Here is a 19833-nt window from a genome sequence, read left to right as displayed (position 1 = left end):
TTTTTTACAGAAAAATTGTGTTGATATTGCAGAGAATTCCCCTATGTCCTACACCCAGTTTTCTGTACTAGTAACACCTTCATTTCTATGGTACATTTATTATAATTAATAAACTAATATTGAAAAAATAATATTAACTAAAGTCCATACTGTATTCAGATTTACTTCATTTTTTACCTAATGTCCTTTTTCTGTCCCAAGAGCTCATCCATGTTACATTTAGTTGTCTTGTCTCCTAAGGCTCCTCTGGGTTGTGATTAGTGTCCCAAACTTTCCTTGTTTTGGATGACCTTGGCAATTTTGAGGCATACTGGCCGGGTATTTAATCTAATGCCCCTCAGTGGGGGATATGGGATTTGTCTCATGCTTTTCTCATGACTAGACTGAGGTTATGTATTTTGGGGAGAAGGCCACAGAGGGGAAGTGCTATTTTCATCGCATCATTTCAAGTGTAAATGCTATCCACATGTCTTGTCACTGTTGATGTGACAGGAGCATTTTTTAAATTGAAGATTGATTGAAATGAAGCAGGTCTCCAGTGTTGGAAGATTTTACCCCCCAAATGTGGCGTAGTTCAGTGGAAAGTAAGAGACACATTAACAAATCATCAATATTAGTGAACCACATCAACACTTATCTGATAATGATTTTTACAAGGGAAATATATATTAGTCTCGTTTCTCAAAAAAAAAAAAAAAAAAAAAAAAAAAGAGAGAGAGAGAGAGAGAGAGAGAAGTGCTAAAAAGCAAGTGAATGAGAGAAAGAATGAAATATATTTGACCCCAGTTTTGGTTGCAAACTGAAAGAGTTCCAGTTTCTCAGACCAGTTTCGTTGAGATGGCCTGCAAAAATAACTGGACCTGTGTGGGAGTAGATCTCAAAGTCATAAGTCTGGAACTGAGAGACTCCACCATTCAGAAATAAATTACTAAACAATAAGAAAGACTTAGGAGTTTTTCAGATAAGTTCTTATTGCTCCAGGGCAGTGGTCGGCAAACTCATTAGTCAACAGAGCGGCAAACCACGGCTCGCGAGCCGCATGTGGCATGCGAGCCACAGTTTGCCGACCACTGCTCCAGGGTATAGATCTTCAGAAACTAGCTGGACAGTGGTCTGACTCTCTGTGGCTCACCTATCCAGCAGGGTTTTTATTTTATTTTTAGTTTTTTTTTTTTTTTTAAATTTATTGATTTTAGAGAGAGGAAGGAAAAGAGACGGAGAGAGAAAGACAGAAACACTTATCTATGCATTCATTAGTTGATTCTTATATGTGCCCTGACTGAGGATCAAACCCATATTGGCAAAATGGTCTAACCCAGTGGTCGGCAAACTGTGGCTCGCGAGCCACATGCTGCTCACGAGGTTTACCGCTCTGTTGACTAATGAGTTTGCCGAACATTGGTCTAACCAGTTATCTACCTGGCCAGGGCCTTGATTTTTTAAAAATTAAAATTAAAATTAAAAAATTTTGTACTTTTGGTATATAAATTCTTCACCTCATTCATCTGTATCAAGGATTTTGTGAAGTTTGTACAAGATTTACACTTTTAGGCCCTTGTGCCTCAGAAACTAAGTCTTTGGTTACTTTAGCAAGACTACCCAGTGCTTATCATGGCTGAGTCTCCAAAGTCACCCACTTAAGTAACTGGAGTGAAAATAAGCTTGAAGAACCAAAATGCATTCCTGTTGATGGCATGGACAACCTTTCAGGTTGTTGAAGGTCACAGATAGGCATCTTCTGTTTGGAGTGGTTGGGGAGGGATCTGAAAGGATGTGTATTAGTTTTCTAGGGCTGCTATAACAAAGTACTGGAGAATGGAGGGCTTACACAACAGAAATTTATTTTCTCACAGTCCTGGAGGCTAAATATCTGAGATCCAGATTTCTTTTTTTTTTAAATTTCTTTATTGATTAAGGTATTACATATGTGTTCTCATCCCTCCATTAACCACCCCCCACTCATGCCCTCACCCCCCTGGTGTTCCTGTCCATTGGTTAGGCTTATATGCATGCATACAAGTCCTTTGGTTGATCTCTCCTCCTTACCCCCACCCTCCCCTGCCTTCCCTCTGAGGTTTGACAGTCTGATCGATGCTTCTCTGTCTCTGGATCTGTCCCTGTTCATCAGTTTATGTTGTTCATTATATTCTATAAATGGATGAGATCACATGGTATTTATCTTTCTCTGACTGGCTTATTTCACTTAGCATAATGCTCTCCAGTTCCATCCATGCTGTTGCAAATGATAAGAGTTCCTTCTTTTTTTATAGCAGCGTAGTATTCCATTGTATAGCTGTACCACAGTTTTTTAGCCCACTCATCTGCTGATGGGCACTTAGGCTGTTTCCAAATCTTAGCTATGGTGAATTGTGCTTCTATGAACATAGGGGTGCATATATCCTTTCTGATTGGTGTTTCTAGTTTCTTAGGATATATTCCCAGGAGTGGGATTACTGGGTCAAATGGGAGTTCCATTTTCAGTTTTTTGAGGAAACTCCATACTGTTCTCCACAGTGGCTGCACCAGTCTGCATTCCCACCAGCAGTGCACGAGGGTTCCTTTTTCTCCGCATCCTCTCCAGCACTTGTCGTTTGTTGATTTGTTGATGATAGCCATTCTGACAGGTGTGAGATGGTACCACATTGTCGTTTTGATTTGCATCTCTCAGATAATTAGTGACTTTGAGCATGTTTTCATATGTCTCTTGGCCTTCTTTCTGTCCTCCTTCGAAAAGTTTCTATTTAGGTCCGTGGCCCATTTTTTGATTGGATTGTTTATCTTCCTTTTGTTAAGTTGTATGAGTTCCCTGTAAATGTTGGAGATTAAACCCTTATCGGTGATGACATTGGCAAATATGTTCTCCCATGTAGCATTTTTTTTTTGTTGTTTTGTTGATGGTTTCTTTTGCAGTGCAAAAGCTTTTTATTTTGATGTAGTCCCATTTGTTTATTTTCTCTTTAGTTTCCATTGCCCTAGGACAGTGGTCGGCAAACTCATTAGTCAACAGAGCCAAATGTCAACAGTACAACCATTGAAATTTCTTTTGAGAGCCAAATTTTTTAAACTTAAACTTCTTCTAATGCCACTTCTTCAAAACAGACTCGCCCAGGCCATGGTATTTTGTGGAAGAGCCACACTCAAGGGGCCAAAGAGCCGCATGTGGCTCGTGAGCTGCAGTTTGCCGACCACGGCCCTAGGAGCAGTATCAGTGAAGAAATTGCTTCGGCATATGTCTGAGATTTCGCTGCCTGTGGATTCCTCTAGTATTTTTATGGTTTCCCATCTTATGTTTAAGTCCTTTATCCATTTTGAGTTTATTTCTGTGTATGGTGTAAGTTGGTGGTCTAGTTTCATTTTTTTGCATGTATCTGTCCAATTTTCCCAACACCATTTGTTGAAGAGACTGTCTTGACTCCATTGTATGTTCATGCCTCCTTTGTCAAATATTAATTGGGCATAGTGGTTTGGGTCGATTTCTGGGTTCTCTATTCTATTCCATTGATCTATATGTCTGTTCTTGTGCCAGTACCAGGCAGTTTTGAGAACGGTTGCTTTGTAGTACAGCTTGAAATCTGGTATTGAGATCCCACCTACTTTGTTCTTCTTTCTCAGGATTGCTGCAGCTGTTCGGGGTCTTTTTTTATTCCAGATGAATTTTTGGAGAGTTCAATGTAGGTCTGTGAAATATGCCGTTGGTATTTTAATGGGGATTGCATTGAATCTATAGATTGCTTTGGGTAGTATGGACATTTTGATGATGTTGATTCTACCAATCCATGAACACGGTATGTTCTTCCATCTGTTTATGTCTTCCTCTATCTTTTTTTTCAGTGTCCTGTAGTTTTTTGCATATAGGTCTTTTACCTCCTTAGTTAAGTTTATTCCTAGGTATCTTAATTTTTTTTGGTGCGATGGTAAATGGGATTGCTTTTTTAGTCTCTCTTTCTGTACATTCACTATTGGTGTATAGAAATGCTATAGATTTCTTGGCATTAATTTTGCATCCTGCTACATTGCCAAATTCTTTTATCAAGTCTAATAATTTTTTGATGGAGTCTTTTTAAAAAATTTCTTTATTGATTAAGGTATAACATATTTGTCCTCATCCCCCCATTACCTTCCCAACCCCCTCCCCACTCGTGCCCCCACCCCCCTGCTGTCCATGACCACTGGTTAGGCTTATATGCATGCATACAAGTCCTTTGTTTGATCTCTCCCCCTTACCCCCACCCTCCCCTACCTTCCCTCTGAGGTTTGACAGTCTGATCAATGCTTCCCTGTCTCCGGATCTGTTTTTGTTCATCAGTTTATGTTGTTCATTATTTCCCATAGATGAGTGAGATCATGTGATATTTGTCTTTCTCTGACTGACTTATTTCACTTAGCATAATGCTCTCCAGTTCTATCCATGTTGTTGCAAATGGTAGGAATTCCTTCTTTTTAAGCGCAGCTTAGTATTCCATTGTGTAAATGTACCACAGTTTTTTAATCCACTCATCTGCTGATGGGCACTTAGGCTGTTTCCAGATCTTAGCTGTGGTAAATTGTGTTGCTATGAACAAGGGGTGCAATTTAGGGTTTTCTATGTATAGTATCATGTCATCTGCGAATAAGGACAGCTTTACTTCTTCTTTTCCAATTTGGATGTCTTTTATTTCTTCTTCTTGTCTGACAGCAATGGCTAGTACTTCCAGTACTATGTTGAACAGAAGTGGTGAGAGTGGGCATCCCTGTCTTGTTCCTGTTCTTAGGGGAAATGGTTTTAGTTTTTGCCCATTGAGTATGATGTTGGCTATGGGTTTGTCATATATGGCTTTTATTATGTTGAGGTATGATCCTTCTATTCCCACCTTGCTGAGAGTTTTTATAAAAAATGGGTGTTGAATTTTGTCAAATGCTTTTTCTGCGTCAATTGATATGACTATTTCTCCCTCAATTTGTTTATGTGATGTATCACGTTTATTGACTTGAAGGTATTGTACCATCCTTGCATCTCTGGGATAAATCCTGCTTGGTCATGGTGTATGATCTTTCTGATGTACTGCTGGATCCGATTTGCTAGAATTTTGTTGAGGATTTTGGCATCTATGCTCATGAGGGATATTGACCTGTAATTCTCTTTCATTGTGTTGTCTTTATCTGATTTTGGTATTAGGGTGATGCTGGCTTCTTAGAATGAGTTTGTAAGTGTTCCTTCCTCTTGAATTTTTTGGAATAGTCTGAGGAGGATAGGTTTTAGTTCTTCCTTGAATGTTTGGTAAAACTCCCATGTGAAGCCGTCTGGCCCCGGGCTTTTGTTTGCTGGAAGCTTTTTGATAACTGCTTCAATTTCTTCCATAGTTATTGGCCTATTGAGATGTTTAGATTCTTTCTGATTGAGTTTTGGAAGGTTGTATTTTTCTAGGAATATGTCCATTTCCTCCAGGTTGTCTAGTTTGTTGGAATAGAGTTGTTATAGTATTTTTTAACAATCCTTTGTATTTCTGTGGGGTCTGTTGTTATTTCACCTCTATCATTTCTGATTTTGTTTATTTGGGTCATCTCTGTTTGCTTCTTGGTGAGCCTGGCTAGAGGTTCATCAATCTTGTTTATCCTTTCAAAGAACCAGCTCTTGGTTTCATTGATCTTTTGTATTGTTTTTTTGGTCTCTATGTCATTTATTTCTGCTCTGCTCTTTATTATCTCCTTCCTTCTGCTCACTCTGAGCTTTTCTTGTTGCTCTCTTTCTAATTCTTTGAGTTGTAGAGTTTGATGATTTACTACCATTTTTTCTTGTTTTTTTTTGAGGTAGGCCTGTAGAGCTATAAACTTCTCTCTCAGGACTGCTTTCATTGTGTCCCATAGATTTTGGATTGTTGTGTTTTTTTTTGTCATTAGTTTCCAGGATGCCTTTAATTTCTTCTTTGATCTCATTGGTAACCCAGTCATTATTTAATAGCATGCTATTCAGCTTCTAAGTGTTTGAGATTTTTGGATTGTTTTTATTGTAGTTTATTTCTAATTTTATGGCATTGTGGTCTGAGAAGATGCTTGGTATGATTTCAGTTTTCTTGAGTTTGGGGAGACTTTGCTTGTGACCCAATATGTGGTCTATTTTTGAAAATGTTCCATGTGCACTTGAGAAGAATGTATATTCTGTGGCTTTGGTGTGAAATGTTCTGAAGATGTCAGTTAAGTCCATCTGATCTAGTGAGTCATTTAGGATTGCTGTATCTTTGCTGATTTTTTTGTCTAGAGGATTTATCCAGTGATGTCAGTGGTGTATTAAAGTGCCTTACTTATGATTGTATTGTTGTTGATCTCTCCCTTGATATCTTCCAGCAGTTTTGTTATGTATTTGGGTGCTCCTGCATTGGGTGCATATATGTTTATCAGGTTTATATCCTGTTGTTGTATCAATCCCTTTAGTATTATGAAGTGGCCTTCCTTATCTCTTACTATGGCCTTCACTTTGGGGTCTATTTTGTCAGATATAAGTATTGCTACCCCAGCTTTTTTTTCATTTCCATTTTTCTGAAAGATATTTTTCCATCCCTCCACTTTCAGTCTGTGTGAGTTCCTTGTTCTGAGGTGGGTCTCTTGTAGACAGCATATATATGGGTCATGTTTTTTTATCCATTCAGCCACTCGATGTCTTTTGATTGGAGCATTTAGTCCATTTACGTTTAAAGTTATTATTGTAAGGTACTTGTTTGTAGCCATTTTTATTTTTTGAGGCTGTGTTCCTTCTTACCTTTTTGTTTCTTCTTTTTATAGCATTCCCTTTAGCATTTCTTGCATTGCTGGTTTGGTAGTGATAAACTCCCTTAGCCTTTTTTTTTTGTCTGCAAAGCTCCTGATTTCCCCTTCAATTTTGATTGATAGTCTAGAGTATTCTTGGATTCAGTCCTTTGCTTTGCAACACTTTGTATACCTCCTTCCATTCCCTTCTAGCTTGATGTGTTTCTGTTGAGAAATCATTTGATAATATGATGGGGGATCCTTTGGAGGTAACTCTCTGTCTCTCTCTTGCCGCCTTTAACATACTCTCTTTGTTGTTAATATTTGCCATTAAAATTATGACGTGTCTTGGTGTGGGTCTTTTGGGATTGATCTTGCTTGGGACTCTCTGTACTTGTGTAACTTTTTTCTTCCACATATCCGGGAAATTTTCTATCATTATTTCTTCAAATAGATTTTCTAATCCTTGCTGCTCTTTTTGTCCTTCTGGAAGCCCTATTATACGTATGTTACGTCATTTCATGTTGTCCCAAAGCTCGCTTAGGCTCTCCTCCTGCTTTTTATTTTTTTTCTCCAGTTGCTGTTCAGATTGAGCTTGTTTCTCTACCTTATCTTCTAACTCACTAATTTGGTTCTCTGCTTCTTCTAGTCTACTGTTGAAACTTTCCATGTTGTTTTTGATTGTAGCTGTATAATTTTCCATTTCTTCCTGATTCCTGCCATAGGTTGTTGATTTTCTCATCCATCCGATATGTGAATTGCACGACCATTACTCTGAATTCTTTTTTGGTCATGTTGCATGCTTCAATTTTACTAATTTCCTTTCTTGGCGACTCCTCATTTTCTTTCCTCTGGGGATTGTGTCATCTCCCCATTCTGACTATCACCAGAAGGTTCAAACTTTGAGTTGCATGGACCTGGGCCGTGTGCCGTGGGAGCTTCGCACCACCCGAGTGTCACTGAAGTGCTCCGACACTAAGACGTGTGGCTGCTGTGGGTTGGTGGGAACCAAGCTCGCCCAGGGTCAGTGTTACCAGCATTCAGTGTGATCTCGTGTGCGCATCTAGAATCAGGGACCCCGCCTGCACTGCGCTGTTGGCGTGTGCCGAAAATCAGAGTCCCCTAGTGCATGCCAGGAGTCAGAGTTCCCCTGTGTCTGTACCAAGAATCGAGTATCAGAGTCTCTGTTGCCTCATGTGGCTTCTCACTGAGAATCAGGGTCCCTGTGTGCGCATGCACCAAGAATTGGAGTCACTGGCTCTTAGTGTGAATGTGTTGTGAGTCAGGAATCCCAGGTGCATGTGATAAGAAACAGAGTCAAGTCAGTGGTGCTCAGTGCTGCCTCTTGCCAGGAGAATCTGGGTCCCAGTCACCATGGGGGACTGGATTGCATGGTAGCACTGTGGCGTGCCTGTGCTGCGGAAAACAGACTTCCGTGTGCACTTGCCCAGAATCGAAGTAAGGTGGCACTGCTGCCCTGTGTGGGCTTCAGGTTCGGTCACTTGATTGGGTTGCGGGGAGCAGATTCCCATTCTCTGTGCGTGCACAGGCTCAAATTCCCGTAGTGGTGCTGCGGCCTGTGCACACGCTCCCAATCTCAAATTCCCGTAGGGGCGCTGCGGCCCATGTGAGGAGCAGATCTATCAGTTACTATGGTGCTATCCGCGAGCCTGTGGGGAGGGGGCTAGGCTCCTTGACTCACAGAAATCTGTGGATTCTTGTCTGTTGGTCTGAAGCTCTGGTTGCAGGTCTCTGTCCCCAGTGGCTGCAGGGTTCTGGTTTGTGTCTGAGACGTGACTGGGTGGTGCGGAGGCTAGGATCCTAGTCTCAAGCAGCTCTGTTTCTCAAGGTGGCATGGTCTCTGTGCCCGCACTGGTCGCCCAGAAGTGTCTGCGTTGTGCATGGGGCTCCGCCGTCTAAGACTGCCCGGTTTGACAGTCCCTTGGAAGACCTGCAGAATCTAACTGTCCCAGCTCATACACACACACACCACACACAAGTCTACACACTCCTCTATTGCTCCCTTACTCTCTCACACTCTCTCCCTCCCTACCTTCCTGCTGATTGCCATCTTCTCTCCTCTGAGATCCACGTTTCATCATGGTCATTTCTTCTAAGGTCATTTCTCCTTGGCTGGCAGATGGCCATCTTCTCCCTCTGTCTTTACATGGGCTTTTTAAAAAATCCTCATCTGAGGATATGCTTATTGATATTAGAGAGAGGGGAAAGGAGAGTGAGAGAGAAAGAAACATCGATGTGAGAGACAAACATAGATCAGTTCCTCCTATACATACCCCAACTGCGGATTGAAACTGCAGCCTAGGTATGTGCCCTGAGTGGGAATCAAACCCAAAACCTTTCAGTATATGGGACGATGCTCCAACCAACTGAGCCACACTGGCCAGGGCTTCATGTGGTCCTTCTCTGTGCCTGTCTGCATTCTAATCACCTCTTCTTGTAAGGAGACCAGCCATATTGGATCAGGGCCCACCCTCAATCAGCTTTAATTATCTTTTAAAATAAAGCCCTATTTCCAAATATAGTCATATTCTGAGGTACTGGGGTTAGGGCTGCAGCAGCCAAATTTTAAAGGGACACAATTCAGCTCATAAAGGGTAGAGAGCTTGATAAAGTACATGCATCTACCCTCTGGCCTGGATTTCAAGAAGTTGGGGATGACTGACATTTGATGCTGGGTTTTACGAGGGGATTATAACAATGCAGAAAAATGTGAGAGGGAGCACTTCACGTGGAGAAAAACGTGCTGTGTAATAAGGCTTTGTCGGCAGCCCATTTCCGGAAGTTACCTGTGGTGTTTGCACAGCTGTTCTGTCATTGTCCACATGGTCAGCCTGAAGGCTGATTTCCTGGTGAATTTTCACCTAATTTCCTTTGCATCTGCCTTACAAGTGATAGTTTCATTCCTGCACTTTAAAAAATGCATCAGCCGGAATACTGATTTATTAATTTACAATGAGGAATAGAATCATCTAGTGGACTGGATACTCCAGCTCCTTGGCCAGCATGTGCTTTCCCTGCAGGCAAATCTAAGCAGGAAGCCAAATTATCTTCAGAGGGCAGCTCGGGGAGCATGGAATCAGGCCAGGGGAGTTAGTTATGAGATTTGGCATTGCTATTTTTAGGCCAAGCAGCACTGAGCAGCATAGCCTCGCTGCATGGGGCTGGCTGCCTCTGCCCTTGCTATTCCCTCTGACTTTCCATTGTCCCCTCTGGTGAACAGCTCATCAAGCAGGACCCAGCTCAGCCCTCTCCTCCTCTGAAAAGCCTTCATTCCCCAGGCAGAGGTGGGTCCTCTTCCTCAGCCCTGGAGCATTTTATGCTAAGTGTGTATTTTGCATTCTATACTGTGGTTGTTTATTTACTCATCTGTCTCCTCATTGAGCTCTGAGAAACTTGGGTGAAGGGACTTTTTATTGTGTACAGCGCATGGTAAATCGTCAGTGTTCAATAAATACTTGACTAATTAATAGAATTAATAATTATGGTCATTTACATTATGCTAGGGGTTTTTATTTTTGATTTATAATTTTAAAACACTTTCCAATAAGTTGTTCACAAAGCATGATCTTTACACTAATGGCTGTGAAGTGAGATAGGCAGATGAAAACTGCTTACAGGTTAAATGTTTTATCGAACTCGCAATAAATGCACTTTCCACCAAGCCTATTTGTCTTTGGGACTGAATCTTGTCTTTCTCCTGGCCTCCCATGCCTTCCACCTACTTCCTTAGTTTGCTTCTTCTCCAGCCCTTAGGATCGCAGGGCCCTCTGAGAATGCATGGTGTTCTCCTTCCGAAGGCACCTTCCTAGCCTTGTCTTACTGGGGACAGTTCTGTACTCCAGGATCCTTCTCATCTCCCTTCCAATTTCCAGGTCAAACTCCCATTCCCTCAGAAATCCAGTCTTAAGAAGAAAGCAATGTGACTAAATTTAATTTACACTAATATGTTAATAACCTCCTAGGGGTATTTGCATTTTAAGATTTTAAGAGTAGCACAGTTCTGGAAGCTGGCTACATCTTACCACCTTTCTCTCTCTCTCTCTCTCCCCCTCTCTCTCTCCTTTTCCCTTTATAAATCTGTTTATATACTTGTCCTGTGTGTTTAATTGTGTTAACTATACTTGGCAAAATTTCCTGGGCCTTTAGAAGCTATTTCTTTCCTTATTTTAAAAAGAAATTTCTATACCTTGCAGCCCAGATGCTACCACGAATGAGTTCTTCAGATGATCAGCAACTAGTCATTATAACCTTTGGGGAGACACAGTGCTTCATGGATGAGTCATTAGTTCTGGGCCCAGAGAACAAATCTGAAGGACCTTTTCATATCTTATAATTAAATACATTCTGCAGCTTGAAGATAAACATGCTGATCTGACAGTGAGTTAAGGAGGTTTATCAGCATTTGTGCACCTGCAGCGTTACACTGAAAGACATGACTTCATTAAAACTCACTGTGCTTGTGAGAACAATGAGGAATGGTCGTAGGTGTAGAAAAGAAAGGCACTACTAGACGGCAGTTTTAAGCTCATCTTTGAAGGGATGAACTCATTCTATCCGACATGTCCAGCTGTGCAAACAGCAGCACCGAGTGAGCTGCAGTTAGCTGTACTAATACATAGGATTAGAACAGAGGCTGAGCCACATATAAATGATGTGAATGCTTAATATACTTGAATGCTATGAATGCTGCACAGAGGGGGAATGAGAGCCCCAGAAGTGACAGAAGCTATTTTGCTAACTGTCATGAAAGGAGATTGTATTTTCAGGGCCTTCTAGGAACATTTCTCTTGCCAGAGACTTTGTCTTTTGAGGCCAATGTTTCCTAGGGTGAAAAAACAATACAAAACATCAATCCCTGAAAAAAACTCCACAGGGAGATTACAAGGGTTGCCTCAGTTACCATTGTTCTGTCATGAAATCTCAGAACGAGGAAACGCATGTGTGTGTGTGTGTGTGTGTGTGTGTGTGTGTGAATTCACCTGCAGTACCATCTCAGGCTACAGAAAAGGTAGGTGGTGGGGTCCAGGGGAGCATAAGCGGTGAGAGGCTAAGAGTTGAGGGCCTAGGCTAGAAGACCCAGTCATGAAAGTCACTACTAGAAAGTAGATTGAAGGAAGCAGAATTCAGATTCTAGAAGTCTTGGTAATAGATGGCAGGGTCCAAGAGCAAGACAGACCTTAACATTGTGCCTATTTCATCTGAGGATGTGTTTGTAGGTAGGAAGGGATCCTTTACATACTATTTACCCTTGGTAGGAGCTGTGGGTAGTCTGAGCTGAGCCCTTTCCTGGAGCAGATGGAAGGGAGAGTGTAGTGGATGGAACCCAGCAAGTCCCAAACATCTTCAGACTCATCCCCCACCCTCCTGGCAGTTCCATAGAAAGGAGAATCAAGGATTCTCTCTTACTTCCCCAAGACCTCAAAATACGAGTTACCTTTGAAACTTTTCTGAGTAGTGTAAAATATGCATGGGTTGATTTCTCTATTAGTCGTAGGAGCTGAATGTTGTTCTTAACTGACTGAGTCTCTTGGAGAGGTGTTCTGAAACAACACTCTTCCACATTTGATTTACACAGTAGAAGGTACACAGCCAGCATCTTTAATACAATATGCCAGTACATAAGCGATCTGAGGAGACCAGGAGTGCCTCTTAGAATTTCACTGCAGCCTGTAATTACACTTTTCCTTATTTTAGTCATGTTTTACAAAACTTATATCGTCTCTTTGTCCTTGGCAGAAGGTATGGTGAGAGTTAAAGCAGTTTGTTTTTAAAGAAAGTTTACTTACATAAAATGTGAGTGTGAGATAGAGTCCGAGATAAGACAAAAGATACAATTCCATGTTGCAAATGATCACAGTAGTCCTTTTTTTCTTTATTGATTAAGGTATTACATATGTGTCCTTATCCTCCCATTGACCCCCACCCCCCACTCATCCCCTCACCCCCCTGGTGTCTGTGTCCATTGGTTAAGCTTATATGCATGCATACAAGTCCTTTGGTTGATATCGCACAGTAGTCTTTTGAGAAATCTGGGTAAATTTTCTTGAGTAACATCATATATGCATAGTTGATGTCTCTAGATAAATTATAACCTCCTTTAAGAATGTCATTTGCTTCTTTTCTATCACCTATCAACCTAACAAATGCTCAGCATGGTGTATAAATGTGAAATACACATAACTAGCACAATATTTAAATATGTTCATGAATTTCTCTGAATCACATCACACTTAGTCAACTCCCTTGGCAATTTATTTAGGCTTATTCATTGCACCCATCACAGGCCATGTAGCTCAAGATTTATTGGCATGTTGGTCAATACGTTGTTGAAGTTTATCTTTATTTAATGAATTATCAGCAAGGGAGCCACAGATGACAAGTGTTCAATTTTCAGAAATCTCTTGCCCGATTCGCCTCTCTTCCTTTTGCTTTCCTAATTATTGATTTAACTTATGAGCCCCTCCTCCCAATTCTTCAGCCAGCACCCTTGGGAGTTCATTCTTTTAAGAATGTTCTCATTAGAGTCAATAATTCACCATGGCATATTATATAGTGCCCTGAATATCTATAAAGCTGTTCTTTCATGTTGTACATCATGGGGTGCTCAAGTAATTAATTTGACCAGCTATAAAGAACAATACCTTCTATTGTGAGTGCGATTAATGTACTATCCACAGAGGCACATGTATAGACGTGGCTGGGAGACAAACTCTGCAGGAGAGTTTCTGGAGAGAATGTTCATGTTGGAGTCAGGTAGCTCTGTTCTTGGACCTATTTGGAAACATAAAATAAAGTATGACTGTAACTTGGTATTAGTCAAATTGACCGAAATCCTTTCTTTGGGAGTTTCTTCTTTCTTATTCAAATTTTTAAGAGTAAAAGAACTCTTGAAATAGTTTAGACAGGGTCATTAAAAATGCTTGCTTGAAACACAGCATTTCAAGGACATAATATCGAGGCCCAGGAGAAACCCAGGTGTTTCAGTTTTAAAAATAGATATTTGTGTGAAAATTAAAAGATTTTTAATTAATTTATATTAATGAAGACTATTCATATCCCAGTTTTGCTACCTAAAAAAGGTAATAACAATTTGCATATGAGCAGTTTCACTATTGCTAAGTGAAAATCCAGACTCCAATTTAGTTTGTAGCAAATCAGAAATAATTTAGATTAGATAAATAAAAAAGTATCCTTCTTAAAAAATTTATTTTTATTGATTTCAGAGAGAGGAAAGGAGGGGGAGAGAGAGATAGAAATGTCAATGATGAGAGACAGAATCATTAATTGGCCACCTCCTGCACGCCTCACACTAGGGATCCAGCTGCAACCCAGGCATGTGCCCAGACTGGGATGGAATGATGACCAGGATCCTGGTTCATAGGTTGATGCTCAACTACTGAGCCACACAGGCCAGACTAAAAAAGTATCTTTTAAAGTTCTGTGGTATAATTAAGAGTCAGGGCTCCTAGATCCAAATTCTAGTTCTGCGAATAACTAACTAGATGGATTTGTGTAAGTCACTTAAGTTAACCTATCCTTAGGTTCCTCAGGCCTATAAAATAGAGATTAGTTCCTTCCAGTGCTACGGTAGTATTCTATATTTCCATTTATGATCATCACTTAGGCCTCCAATGAATGAATCACTTACTCAGTTGGAATAGAAAAATTCAATGGCCATCATTTTCTTTCTTGAATAAATCCTTCAGGCAGGAAATACTTATGGAACCAAGAGATGAATGAATTATTGTCAAAATATGTATATTCCCTTGCATAAGACAGTTTCCAGGCTGAAATTTTTGGTTTATTGGAAAGTGGCTTAGGAAACCCAAGCCAGAATATAGAGCTATTCATTTCCAGGTCACAGTGTAAAAAATTCTATTGGAAAGCTGGGAGCAATTCTTTTACATATATTTTCCAGCTTTATTGAGATATAATTGACATATAACATTGGGTAAATTTGTAGTATGTAAACTGCTGATTTGATGCACTTATATATTGCAAAATGATTATCACCATAGCGTTAACTAATACCTCTATCACCACACATAATTACCAATGTTTTTTTGTAGTGAGAACATTTAAGATCTACTCTAGCAACTTTCAAGGATATTAACTAGAGTCACTGTGCTGTACATTAGATCCCTAGAACTTATTCATCTTATAAATGGAAGTTGTACCTTTGACCAACATATCCCCATTTCCCCCACCCCCAGCTCCTGGTAACCACCATTCACTCTCATGAGTTGACTCTTTTAGATTTCACATCAAATTATATCATACAATATTTGTTTTTGTTTGATTTATTTCACTTAATATAATGCCTTCAAGTTTCATACATGTTGTCACAAATGACACGACTTTCTCCTTGCTCATGACTGAATAATATAATATTCCATCATATACGTATATATCACATCCTTATCCACTCATCCATTGACGGACATGCAGGTTTTTCTATGCTTTGGCTATTGTGAATAATTTTGCCATGAAAATGGGAGTGCAGGTCTTTTAGAGATCCCATTTTCATTTCTTTTGGAAATATACTCAGAAGAAGGACTGATGGATCTGATGGTAGTTCCATTTTTAATTTTTTTGATAAGGATCTCAATAGTGGCTGTGCCAATTTACATTCTCACCAACAGTGCTCAAGCGTTTGTGGGACCAGTTCTTCAGTCACAAGAACAGACCTGGCATCACAGTAGCCACAGACTTGAGCAACACATAGCAGCAAGGCAGGCAGTAGGCTGGTGGACAAAAAAATGTCACAGAAACCAGAGGTGCAAAGTACCTACGTCTTACCAGCTGAGGGCACCTCTACCAGGTAACGCAAGCCACACCCGTTTGCTCCATCCCTGGACGTCATCTTGATTGAAAGCAAAGGCCTGAAAACTGAAAAATCTGAGACTGAGCTTCCTTCTCTGGAGAAACCACGCATGACTTCAATCAGATTGGGCACCTATTTATTTTTCTTTTCTGTCACGCAGCAGGTGGCAGACACATTTAGTTATAGACACAATAAAAGAGGTTGCCTTTCTAAATTTTGTACACATCCAAGTGCATTACATTTTTGTCCCTGGTATACACAGTTGCCTACTGTGGCACAATAGATAATCTAACAACTGTATTTTATAGACTGAAACAGTCCTCCCAATGTAACACTGTAATCTTTGTTTTTACATTTTTTTCTTTTATTCTATTAATATGCTGAATTACATTGATTCCTTTCACATGCTATAACTACTGTTTACATTAAGTCAATCTTTTATTACCGAAATCAATTCTTTAAACAAATTTTTTTTATTTTCTTTATTGATCAAGGGATTACATATGTGTCCTTATCCTTCCCTTGTCCCCCCCCTCCCCGCACTCCACTTATGCCTCGCCCCCCTAGTGTCTGTGTCCATTGGTTATGCTTATATGCATGCATACAAGTCCTTTGGTTGATCTCTCTCCCTTACCCCCACCTTCCCTCTGAGTTTGTAATCTTAAGCAAAGAAAGACAGTATTTCTCACAGATTTTATCAGATTTGTCACAAAAAAGTCCTTTGTCTGCAGGCATATTTACCTGGGGACTATTCCTAAGAACCCAATTGGCACAACTTTTTGGGATTAATAAAATTCTGTTCCCACTGGTTTCTATTGCTATTTTGTGCACAATTCCCCACCGAGTCTTTGATGAATTTCTACTCCTTGGGGGCCCCAATTGTTTTGTGAATCTGCTGAGGATCCACGTGTCTTGTCACAGGAAGATGATTTCTTCTGATAACATTCTCCTGGCACCGGAGGAGCTTATCACAGTCCTTTATTTGGCTGTTTCTGTTATGTTGGCATGGGTCCACAGTACCGGGAGAGAAAAGATTGTGATTTACAGGGAACATTTTATTCCCTCTTGGGAAAAGTGAACATGATTCAATGTCAGGAAGGGAAATTATTCAGATAAAGAGAATGAACATCGCCTACCTCTTTTAATAGTTAAAACACATTTAAGGGTCCTTCTGTATTTTGTTTTCTTGAGGAGATAAAATTATTTTAGAAAAGTTGATTTTTTGAAACCAGATCTGCCAACTTCCCTCCCCCGACCCCCCAGTATTATTTTATACTAGAGGCCTGGTGCACGAAATTTATGGGGTAGGGTCCCTAGGCCTGGCTGGTGATCAGGGCCTTTCTTTGTTCCACGTACCCCCTCCTGGTGGTCAGCGCACATCATAGCGAGAGTCAAACTCCTGGTTGGTAGAACTCCTGAGGGGACAATTTGCATATTAGCCCTTTTTTATATAGGATTGGTTTCAGGTATATAGCCTAGTGATTATAGCCTTTTTGTTCAGAGACGCTGTTCTCCACCCCCAGAAGACCTATGTGGTGGGAAGGGCCAAAATGGTGAGGTCTGGCTGTGTGTTGGTTAATGGGAGGATTTCTGAAATAAAGGTCTTTACTTGAAGTGCAAGCTTAACTTTCTCTCTGTTTAGAAGCTTAAAGGGAGATGACAAGATGTTAAAGATGTTGTAGTTTGATCAGGGAAGGCACCTGGATTTATTAGTAGGTTTCAACTTATTGAATGGGAACCTTGTTATTAAATAGGCACAAAAAACATATCCTGATCTGGAAGGTAAGGGTATAGTACTAGGAGGGATTGCAACAAATCCAATACTCTGTTTTGTAACTATTTTCTCTCTTTCCCACGTCCAGCGTGGCTAGAGAGCAGGTCCAATTCCTGAGTAGAGGCAACTGGGGATTGAGAAATAAAAGAAAGAGACAAGACACAGAGATAGAAAGAAAAGCTGGGGCCGGGTGGACCACTGCCCTCTTCTGATGGAGAGACAGGGACCCAGAGCCAATACAGGGTGTTTATTTTATACCCCCAAATATCAGGAAGTTTCACCTAAAGGTTAAGACAAAAAGAAATTATCTGCATTCTTGAATAGGCTCTGAGCATTCCTGGTGCTAGGCTGGATTTAGATATCAAAACACACTTCCCCACACCATGGGCTGAAATGAAGGTCAAGCTGACAACACCCTTGCCCTTTTGGCAAGGTGTGTTCCCAGGGTGTGGCTTTGCCAACACCACTGGGTTCAGCTGACAATAATTAAAGAATGCCCATGTGCCTTCCCAGGGGCTCTCTACAGTTTACCTTTGTCTTATGTTGTCATTGCTCATCTGAAAATCTTAATTCTTTAATAGAACTGTAAATCTAGAGTTGGGGACTGTGCTGTACTTTTTAAAACAAAATTTAATAACTTTGTTTTTTAATCCTAAGAGTACCTAGCTTAGTTCCAGGTATGTGCTCAATAACATTGTAGATGCCTCATAAATATTTATTTTTAATTGACTTGTCTTCTGCTTAAAGGTAGAGACGCATTGACTCCAATTCAGCAGTTTCTATGATCTCTAAGGTTGCTCATATCCACCAGATTAGGGGCAGTAGAATATTTTGCCTTCACTTCTCTTCTGTAATGAAAGCACCTGTTTGCTAATGACCAAGGTAGAGAAAATTTTTTTGCTCCCTATTTTCTCTAGACTCTAATTTACATTTAAGTCCAGAATGAAGGATGCTTCATGTTGCAAACTACTCTTTGTCCTACAAAATATTCTCCACATCTACCTTCCTTAGTAATTGAACTCCTAATATTTTTTTTTGCAGGGTTCATACCAGCCCAGAATACATATGATAACCCTCAGCCTTTCTTATGGTTATATGTGGCCACATGACTCAGCTCTGGCCAATGGAATGTAAGTGGAAGGTGGAACTTTTGGATATTGTCCTTAATGGGAGGGGGGAGACCTTTCTGCCATTCTTTCCTCATTTTATTGCATGGAATGTGGATGTAATGGTTGGAGCTCTAGCAGTGATCATAGACTATGATCTTGGTAATGGAAGCCATACATAAAGAACAACAAGGTGGAAGGGCCTGGACATCCTGCCATCATGGAGCCTCCATATCATGTCTTGACCACCCACTCATGGACTTCTATATGACAGAGAAATAAACAACTGTATCATTTAATACAGTTTTAATTTTGATTTAAACCCTAGTTATAACCTAATTATAACTGATATGGAACTTTGTGCCAGCTGCTTTATTCAGTTATTAACCACAATTCTGTTATATAAAATAAGACATACTTGCTTATACAACAAATACGTTCCCAACGTTGTTTTGGTAAATTTGAATATATTTAAAATACAACAATAGGGATTTTAGTTTTTAAGAAACCAAATTCTTTTATAAAGGATTTCCATGTTTTTGTTTGTTTGTTTGTTTTTGTTACAAAAAGGTAGTATGTTCTAAATCCTGGAACAGAAAAAGAGGATATTAATGGAACTACTGGTCCAATGTTATTTTCTTAGTTTTGATAATAAGATCCTACTATTATGTAGGATGTTAACAGTCAGGAAAACTAGTTAAAGGGCATATGGAAACACAGTACTACCTCTTTTTTGTGGTAAAATATAATAACATCAATTTACCATTTAAAAATAATATAAGTACATTCATACTATTCTGCAGCCATCACCATCATCCATCTCCAGAACTTTTTATCTTCCCAAACTGAAACTTTGTACCTGTTAAACACTAACTCCCCATTACTTGCCTTCCCGCAGCCCCTGCCAACCACCATTCTACTTACTAGTATGTATCTATGAATTTGACTAATCTAGATACCTCAGATAAGTAGAATACAGTATTTTGTGACTAGCTTATTTCATTTAGCATAATGCCTTTAAGGTTCATCTATGTTGTAGCATGTGTTAGAATTTCCTTTCTTTAAGGCAGAATAATAATCCATTGTTTTCATGTTTTTGAGAAAGTTGTGATCACATTGTATATGATTATATAGAAATGCATACTATTTTTTCACATAGCAGAATCCTTTCCCAGATTATTATAATTTCTCTTAAACATAGTTTAAATGACTTGACTATAATATTCCATTCTATGTCAGCCATTTCCCACATTTTACTTTTTAAATTTAGATCATTTCCCACTTTTTATTTTATAACTAACATTATGCAGAGCATTTTTTGCACTAAATAATTTGGGGTCAATTCTAAATTATCTGTGAACTCTTTGTTTCATGTCCATTATCCACTT

The sequence above is a fragment of the Plecotus auritus genome (genome assembly GCF_963455305.1).
Source record: "Plecotus auritus genome assembly, chromosome: 4".
In the NCBI taxonomy this organism is placed as follows: Eukaryota; Metazoa; Chordata; class Mammalia; order Chiroptera; family Vespertilionidae; genus Plecotus; species Plecotus auritus.
This window is presented reverse-complemented; position numbering follows the sequence as displayed.